At 33.7% G+C, this 10,802-nt stretch overlaps 1 protein-coding gene across 1 annotated transcript in view; it reads left to right on the top strand.

Moving 5' to 3' along the window:
- The first annotated feature begins 3,327 nt into the window (after positions 1-3,327).
- The window catches only part of LOC106875209 (asparagine-rich protein), a 50,871-nt gene continuing 43,396 nt past the window's right edge, over positions 3,328-10,802 (top strand). The window contains exon 1 of the mRNA XM_014923257.3: positions 3,328-3,467. The gene's annotated coding sequence lies outside the window, so the exon portion shown is untranslated. The remainder of the gene's footprint in view (positions 3,468-10,802) is intronic.

Below are 10,802 nucleotides of genomic sequence, written 5' to 3'. Positions count from 1 at the left end.
TATTTCATCATGGCCGGTATCTGACAGACTGTAACAAATTATATGTATATACCATATATATATATATATATATATATATATATATATATATATATATATATATATATATATATATATATATATATATATATACCAGTTCTATATCCTATATCCGTCCATTTCCAAAATAACTCCTTATATTGAACTCTACTATTTCCTTCTAGTTAACCCTCTTATATCGTTTCTGATGAAGAGATATCCCTAATATTCCAGAAACAGCTGTAAGACTACCTTTCTCTTCATAAATGCCCCATAATTTCCACACAGCATTGGTTTTGTTGTCTCATTTTATTTAACATATACACAACTATGTACATACGTAGGTGTGTGTGTGTGTGGGGGGGGTATGTATGGATACAATATATATATATATATATATATATATATATATATATATATATATATATATATATAGTTATTTTGAAATGTAACTCAGGTGCGTGCGAAGATTAGCATAAGGCCTCTGAATAATCTAATAATTTAGTTTACCAATGTTGGTCTTAACGGAATCTCATAAACATGACGTCACGTGTCTTATTGATTAGATGTCCCCTGTGTGCACGTATATGCAGGTGCACATATGGACGCACATATGCAAATACACACATATATTTGTATGTATAAATATATGCATGCATCTTGCTGTGTTTTTGTGCTTGGATGCAAGTATGTGTGTATGCATGGTATGTACGTATGTATGTATGTATGTATGAATGGATGGATGGATGGATGGATGGATGGATATGTGTACACACATGTTGTGATCAGAAATGTGTACAATATAATGTTTTGAATTATATATTTGTATTCTGAAATATCGTAATATAATTGGATTCAAATCTAATATACTTACGTGCCTAAATTAACATATGATTTCCTTGTGACACAACAAAAGTAACTTTGTTTTTTGCATGGTGTACTTGTATCATTTTCGGTGGTTATATTAAGTTAGTACTATGAAACAAATTATCGAATTAAGTATGTGATAACTAACTAGATAAAGAAAATAGGAGTGAGACATATGCAGTTAGAATATTTTATATACGTTCCTCAGTATGAATTTAAATATTGCTCATCATTATGTTACTTATATACTGTAATCTCATGAATCAAATAAATATCGATTATTGTTGTCAACATCCTCGCTTTGAAGTCTGTCTTCCCCACATACGCCTTACGCTGTCTCTTCCTTAATTACAATTTTCTTATTACTAATCACATTTCACCGTAGCATGAGTAATCTATATTACGTAGGTATTTCCAATAAACGCAATGCCAACACTTTTCTTCCGGGTATTTTAAAATGAACCTTTTTAAAAAAAAATGTGTTATACTAAGCCTGTATAATGTCTCTTATCTCAGTGTTTCACTTATATATATTGATTTATTATTTTAAAATTTCAATTCGAAGAATTTACTGAAAACGTTTTTACTCTCAATTTTGCGTTCAGAACTCTGTTTCAGATGGACTAACAATGTAAATAACCAACATCAGACGTTGAGAAGTAGTGATCAACAATTAAATAGTGTAACTGTTGTAATTTTTCTTCATCTATAATTGAATTTTCTGATAGGTATAATATGACTACAAACAATAAATTTATAATTCATCTCAGCCAAACAAAACATTATTTAATTTTCGAAACAATATCACAAATGTTTATTTGTATATTCTCCATATCCACATACTTATTTTATAAAACAAAAGCTAAAATTTTTCTTTATACTTTTTCTAAGGCTAAGTGAGGTGTCAAACCACGTTAACACATGTGATTTTAACAATTCTTACTGCCTCTAGCGGTATAGTTAAGACAACGGAGTTATAATTTGCTAGCATTTTCTTTGTTTGTACTATGTGTAAGTAAACAAAATGACCTCTGCTTTTCAAATATCTTAATCACCATCGCCTTCTTCATCTTACTACTTTTTCTATTATTTCTTTCTAAAGACGTTAACGTTTGCTCGACCGGCGAAAAGCGAGTCAGTCAGGAATCCTCTACGTGATCATACAGCTTGTTAGAAATAGTAACCAAAGACCTCTACAATTATATCCTAGTAGTTCGAAAATATTTTAGATAACGTAGTCCTGTTACAGAAAGATGAACAATATTGACATGGGTTGTTTGTGATTGTAGATCTGTTCGATTAAGATTAACATTGCGCTAATCGGCCACGTCTTCTTTATCAAATAACACAGGATAAAGCTTCCAACATGTCAATGTTTTTGAATAAAATTTTTATCTGACAATTTTGAAATATAAATACTAAATGCATTTAAATATTAAGTATTAAAATAAAATGTCAGTATGAAACTTTTTGGTAAAAATCCAGAAATTTCTTGGAAAGTATTATGGAATAAAATGTTGTATTACGTAATTAAATATACTGGTTTCCAATTTTGCACAAGGCCAGCAATTTCAGAGGGTCAGTCAATTACAGCGGCCCCAGTTCTAGACAGGTACTCATTTTATAGACCCTTGAAAGGCAAAAATCAACCTCGGCGGAATCTGAACTCCGAATGAAAAGACAGGCACAATACCGCTAAGCAGGTTGCCCGGCGTAGTAAATTTGTTACCAGCACGCCGCCTAACGCAATTTACTATATTAATTTATTTCAACTAATAATGGTTTATATTACATGTAAATAATGGCAAATATAATCAAAAACAATCTTACCATACATATTAAAATTTCTTTTATTGACTCTAGATACAAAAATTTTATAAGTTAACATTATTTAAAGTTGAATATGAATACTGGAAATAAGAGACAAACTATTAACCATCAATTGTGGGAGGGGGGGCAAACTGGTTGCGAAAACATATAAAAATAGATTTCTCCCATTGGTGATAGATTATATATTGGAAGGAGTGAAACTGATTTTACAAAAGCCAAATTAGGCTTTATCAGGATTTTAACTCATAATTTGAATAGAATACCCAAATCATCTAATTAGTTCTCTGATGCTTCTGCACTTTTAGTGTGCAGTAAAATGTTGGAACGAGGGCAGCAATTCTGGTATTTATATCATCGACCCCACTAAAGGCAAAGTCGACCTCGGTAGAATTTGAACTCAGAACGTAAAGACAGACGGAACGCCGCTAAGCATTTTGGCCTGCATGCTAACGATTCTACCAACTTGCCGCCTTGAGAGTGCAGCAAAATATTAAATGTTAGAAATATACGAAGATGGGCGTAACATTTGCACATTTAAATTTCGAACAATTTAAAATAATAATAGAAAATTTATTTTATGCTTATTGTAGTTAAGGCCAACAGTAATCAAGCCTGATTTTTCTGTCCCGCCTACAGGCATTGTAACCCTATATTTTCACAACGGCTGATTGTCGACTATGTTAATCAGTCACTTCGTTGCTTAATGTAATACAAGTGCGAACTGATTGAACAACTTGGGGTTATCAGCTAACGTAAGTACATAACTTCTACTGCAGTTTTGAAAATTTCAACATTATTTATACAGCTTTGCTTTTTATCGATACAAATTGTATAACAGTAAAACTACACAACATTAACATTTCTACCAGTTTCTAATAAATCCCATCCCAAACTCCATCAACCTGTTTACTTTAATAATCTTATCTGCTGAGTTACAAGAAGCACAATTCAGCGTTTGCATAGCAGAATAAAACGTGGAAAATGGCGGAAAATTAATTGAAATACTTTAGTCAGAAATCCGATATTTAATCCACCCTGATATTACAAAACTTGAACAAGTGATTAAAGGAAAGACGCTTATAAAAAGAAACGTTATCAGTGCTGACAAGAACAACATAAATATTGATCATATATTACAAGTAAAGGATCAAGTCTGTTAATATTAAAAGTCAGTGTTGCTTCTAGGAGTAACAGTAGAAGTATTAATGACTGAAAAACGCAGCTAGTTGGCAGGATCATTAACACGCTGGATAAAACGCTTGTCGGTCTATAAACCGTCTTTACGTTCTGAGTTGTAATACTGTCGTGATCGACTTTGTTTTTCATCCTTTCGGGTCGATAAAATAAATACCAGTTCAATAATAATAGTCGATATACTCGACTTCCCTACAACCCTAAGACTGCTGGTCCCGTGACAAAATTTGAAACCTTTATTTATATATTTACCTTTACAGATCTAGATGTAATACATGCACATGACTACTGTTAGCGCAACTTTGGGTTGTGTTTACGAGACAAAAAACGTAAAGTTGTACTGGAAATTGTCCATATTTCATAGATTATATACTTTAAACTGTAGAATTCGAGCATAAAATTCATTTCATAGGGTTGATATTATAAAATACGACAACCGATTAATTTCCACAATTTCAAATCGGGCATGTATATTTGAATGTCATACATACATTACACATACGTGCGTTTTGTTTTGTTTAGACACCTGTATATATATAGATGTATATTCATATACATAGATATTGTTATATATATCCATAGATATATAAATACTTAAGCATATATTGATATATATGTACATATATGTATACAAACACATATTAGGATAGTACAGTTTTCACGAAGCTTTATCTGAAATGTTTTAAATATTGTGATTCAAGTCGAAAGCATGCTAGTTATAAGAAAAAAAAAATTAATAATGCAGGTCAATGGCTAGTATTATCACTTGCCATTTCAATATTTCAGAAAATGAACAGAGAAAAGGTGTTAAGGTCTGGCCACCTGACTCTCCTGCTCAGTAGCGTATGTGTAGAGGAACGTATATACAAATACACCCCCCCCCATATATATATATATATATATATATATATATATATATATATATGGAGGCGTACTCTTAACGTAGTTCTCGGAGTGATACAGCGTGACACACTGTGTGACAAGGCTGGCCCTTTGAAATACAGGTACAACAGAAACAGAAAGGAAGAGTGAGAGAAGTTGTGGTGAAATAGTAGAGCAGGGATCGTCACCACCTCTGCCGGAGCCTCGTGGTGCTTTAGGTGTTTTCGCTTATGAAACACTCACAACGCCCGGTCTGAGTATCGAAACCGTGATCCCACGACCGCGAGTCCGCTGCCCTAACCACTGGGCCATTGCGCTTACACACGCACACACACGCGCGCGCGCACACACACATACACATATATACGAAGAGAGATCGGGAGAAAGAGAGACTGATATATATATATATATATATATAGAGAGAGAGAGAGAGAGAGAGAGAGTTATTAATATTTCTAAGTCTCTCTAAAGGAGACTACGGCAGCGGTACTGGAAATTAATAGTTATCGCCAAGCCAACATGGCAGTCCCAAAATTAGGACGAAAGCTGCCGTGAATTAGCTCCAAGAAGCCATCGCCTCTAGCTAGCTATGTGACACACGAAACCTGTGTCCTTTATAACCTTCGAACAGGGGAGATCAGCAGTTTCCCCTTGCTGGTTTTGCTGCTCTGCATTGACAAGGGGCAACACCCTGAAACTAGTCTGCAGATGCCAGACCAGCAAGGGGAAACTGCTGACCTCCCCTGTTCGAAGGTTATAAAGGACACAGGTTTCGTGTATCACATAGCTAGCTAGAGGCGATGGCTTATTGGAGCTAATTCACGGCAGCTTTCGTCCTAATTTTGGGACTGCCATGTTGGCTTGGTGATAACTATTATATATATATATATATATATATATATATATATATATATATATATATATATTTATTTATTTATTTATTTATTTATGTGTTTCAGCCAAGTGGCTGCGGTCATGCTGGTGCACCACCGTGAGCAACAAAAATTGAATAGGTTATAGCAGTGCGTACGTTTCGTACAAGTTGCATTTATTCATGTAGTGATAACACTACAGAAAATACAATGAAAATGTACTCCTCGCCTGCATAAAGGAATTTCATTTTAGAAAGTCATTTTGAAGATACATTTTCATTGTATTTTCTGTAGTGTTATCGCTACATGAACAAATGGAACTTGCACGAAACGTACGTACTGCTATAACCTATTGAATTTTTGTTGCTTAACTTCAAATTTTATTCACCAAATCTCTTGATTTTGTTTTTGGTTTTTATCCTACCAAATTCTGGTGCCTCAACCATTTTAAGTACCTCATTTAATCTTTTGATTAAATCTATATTATTATATATATATATATATATATATATATATATATATATATATATATATATATATATATATATATATATATATATATATATATATATATATATATATATATATATATATATATATATATATATATATATATATATATATATATATATATATATATATATATATATATATATATATATATATATATATATATATATATATATATATATATATATATATATATATATATATATATATATATATAGACATATATATATATATATATATATATATATACACACACACACATATACATACATATATCTGTGTGGGTGTATGTACGTGAATGAGAGCGTTGTTTATAACATGCAAGAAAAAATGAACTCGCTATATAAGATAGAGTATAATTATATTCATTCGGCTACTCAATTATTGCTCTTCACCTTTACTTCAAGTTTCAAGTACCCCTGAAGGAACAGTCTTCCATGTTGGGCAATAACTTCGATTTACATGCCCATCTGATCAATCGCTTTTCGTAGTCTTCAAAAGCAGAGGTCATTGACCGACAAGTGTTTTTGATCTTCACTTTATCTCCTTTATTAGTTTCCGATCAAGGGCCATGCATGAATTTAAATACTTTTCGTTTCATCTAGGATCGCATTTTCGATTTTACTGTCAAGTTTATTCCACTGCTTGTTCAGTAAATATTTTACTGGTTCTGTTTATTTCAACCAATGAAATACATTTCCCTGGTATATTTGTCAAGTCAATAGAGCTGAATACTTGTTACCTCCTCCTTCACTAAGGCATAGGTATTGCTTTTATTCGTGTTTTTTTTTTTTCTGTTTGACCGTGGACAATATATCTCAAGAACCCTTAAATGGATTCCGATGAAACTTTAAGGGATGCTTGGCCTTGTGATCGATCCTAGACCAGACAAGGATTCTGGATTATTTTTCCTGTTTTTGATAGCGGTCGGGTTCATTTCTAATATTTTGGATTGCGGGAGATGTCGAGTTAATTTCGGATATTCTCATTTTAAAAATTATCTCTGGCTAATCGTTGAGAGGATGTTGGTGTTGCCTTGGCGTAGGTTTGCGCTCTCTGAGTGTTCTTGTTATGTATAAAATGTGTTCGCATTATTCGTACATACCCTGAGTATATATATATATATGTATGTATGTATATATATATATATGTGTGTGTGTGTGTGTGTGTGTGTGTGCAAGCATTATTATATGCAGATATGTATATGTGCATATATTCGTGCATTATACAAATAATATTTAAATCGTAAATGTATGCATACATATGAACTTACAAGCATATATAAAAAGGCAGAGTTATGGCTGTGTGGTAAGTATTTGCGCCCCAACCACATGATTCTGGGTCCAGTTCAGCTGTGTGGTACGTTCGGCAACTGAATTTCATAGCCCCAGTTGACAAAAGCATTGTGAGGGAACTTGGTAAATGGAAACTGAAAGAAATCCCATCAGACGTGTATGTATGAGTGTGTGCGTCTTTATGCTGTGTTTCTCCCGACTATATGGTAGTCGATGGAGGTTTGTTTTCCTCAATGTAAACTAGCGACTTGGCGATAAAAGAGCGATTAACAGGCTCTCAAAAAACAAGTACTCGAGTCGATTGGTCTTGCTGGCTGTGTGGTAAGTATCTTACCTACCAACCACATGGTTCCGAGTTGAGTCCCGCTGCGTTGTCGATTGATCTTGCTGGCTGTGTGGTAAGTAGCTTGCTTGCTAACCACATGGTTCTGAGTTCAGTCCCGCTGCGTTGTGCCTCGGGCCGACCAAAGCTTTGTGTGTGGATTTGGTAGACGGAAACTCTGTGTGCGTGCGTATATGTGTGTGTATGTATATGTATGTATGTGTGAGTGTCTGTGTTTGTTCCCCTACGTCGCTTGAAAACCGATGCTGGCGTGGTTACGTCCCCGTAACCTAGCGGTTCGGCAAAAAAATCAATAGAATAAATATTAGGCTTACAAAGAATATATCCTGGGGTCGTTTTGCACGACTAAAGGCGGTGCTCCACCATGGCCGCAGTCAGATGACTGAAACATAAAAGAATAAAAGAATAGGCGTAAGAGTGGCCGTGTGGTAAGTAACTCGCTTACGAACCACATGGTTCCGGGTTCAGTCCCACTGCGTGGCATCTTGGGTAAGTGTCTTCTACCATATCCTCGGGCTGACCAAAGATTTGTGAGTGAATTTGGTAGATGGAGACTGAAAGAAGCCCGTCGTATATATGTACATATATATATATGTATGTGTGTGTATATGTTTGTGTGTCTGTGTTTCTCCCCGCCAACATCGCTTGACAACCGATGGTGGTGTGTTTACGTCCCAGTAACTTAGTGGTTCGGCAAAAGAGATCGATAGAATAAGTACTAGGCTTACAAAGAATAAGTCCTGGGATCGATTTGCTCGACTAAAGGCATGCCTCAGCATGGCCACAGTTAAATGACTGAAACAAGTAAAAGAGTAAAAGATTATATATATGTATATATATATGTGTGTATATATATATGTATATATGTGTATATATACGTATATGTATATATATATATATATATATGTATATATATATATATATATATATATATATATATATATATATATATATATATATATATATATATATATATATATATATATATATATATATATATATATATATATACGACAGACTTCTTTCAGTTTCTGTATACCAAATCCACTCACAAGGTTTTCGTCGACCCGAGGCTATATTAGAATACACCAGACACCCAGGAAGCATAAGGTTGGGAAGCAAACTTCTTACCACGCAGCCGCATCTTACATACATACATACCTTCGTACATATATATATACATACATACATACATTCATACGCACACACACATATATATATATATATATGTGTGTGTGCCTGTGTGTATGGATGTGTGGATATACATATATATATATATATATATATATATATACAGTCAACAGCGACGCTTGCTGGGTTCGGCTTCTCCACATCGATTAGGGGCAAATACCCCGAAACTTATCTGTGGATGTTTGAACCACCGTGGGGAAGCTTATGACCTCCCCTATTCGAAGGTTGTAATGGACACAAGTTTGTATGCCATATAGCTAGCTGGAGGCGATGGCCTCTTGACGCTAATTAACAGCAGCATTCGTCTTATTTTTCTGGACTGCGATGTTAGCTTGGCTATAACTATTAGTACCCAGTACTGCTGCCGTAGTCTCCTTTAGAGACATTTAGAAATAATATTTATATATATATATATATATATATATATATATACATGAAGAACTAATAAATAGATAGAAGTATTCACACAGCATTGTTTATGATGCTTCGGGGCACTCCTGACCATAATATCAATAAATGTTGATTTATAGGATTGTTCGATTAGCAAGGCGACTGGTGTATTGCTTAAAAGTTTATTCAATCATTGTTTTTTCCGAAATCCAAAGGAAGCGAATTGACAATTTGCCAAAATGAAGGCTGGTTCTTAAAGTTGAAGTAAATCTTAAGAATAAAATTGCCTCCTTTGGTAAGAGAGATGTAACATAATAAAAGCCATCATACGAAGTTTATCGGCTGTTTACTTTAAACTAAATGGGAAGAATTTACATAAATACTAAAACAATAAATACCAAGACAGCAATTTTATCGATAGAAAGACTGCTATAAATGGTTCTTTACTTACAACCTTTTGCAATAATATATGTCTGAAATAAAAACATGTAATTATACAAACACACACATACACAAACACATACACATACACACACATAGTCACACACACGCACAGACACACACATACATATATACACACATATATACAAGAGATGTTATGAAGTTTCTGATTTTAGGTAAAAAGAAATACAAGCGGATAAGTTAATTGTGATTTTTTTCAACATATTCCCCTTTCAGCTTTACACGCTTATTGAAGCGATCCTTCAGATTTTCTCAGCCTTGTGAAAGAACTTCGAAGGCTGGAAACCTACTCAGGCGTTTCGTGATATCCTTAAAGACAAATTTTTTTAGCAACCCCTTGTATATATATATGTGTGTGTGTGTGTGTGTGTGTGTGTGTGTGGGTGGGTGTGTGTGTGTGTGTGTAAACGGAAGACTGGAGGCATATACAAGACTGGAGATGAAGAAAAAAGGTTGGGCGTTCCTCTAAAATCCTTATTAACAATTATAATTTCTGATGAACTTTTGACAAAGCAATACATGCTTTCTTGTATCAACTACTGTCTACAAATTCACTCTGTATATATGCTTATAAACCTTTAAGATTTCTGTTGAACGTATAAACAATTATGACCTTATTATACTGCCCATTGTGAACACTTTTATGTAAACTTTTAAGCTCAATGCCTCTCGTAAAGACTCTTATCACTGTATTTTAATACATCTATGTTAACTAAATTTTAACACCACAATGGTTCCGCAAAGCTTTTCACTTTGCTTTTGAAAACCATTTGTTAAAATAAGTGAACCCGGTCAAGTCAATAAACATCTTTAAAAGACCTCTGCATTTTCAAATCCTTTTCCCTATATATATATATATATATATATATATATATATATATATATATATCCATATCCCCACACGGAGTAGTATCATACATGCTAAAATCACTCATGACCTTGTCATTG

The sequence above is a fragment of the Octopus bimaculoides genome, chromosome 3 (assembly GCF_046866305.1).
Source record: "Octopus bimaculoides isolate indiv1 chromosome 3, ASM4686630v1, whole genome shotgun sequence".
NCBI classification, from domain to species: Eukaryota; Metazoa; Mollusca; class Cephalopoda; order Octopoda; family Octopodidae; genus Octopus; species Octopus bimaculoides.
This window is presented reverse-complemented; position numbering and strand designations above follow the sequence as displayed.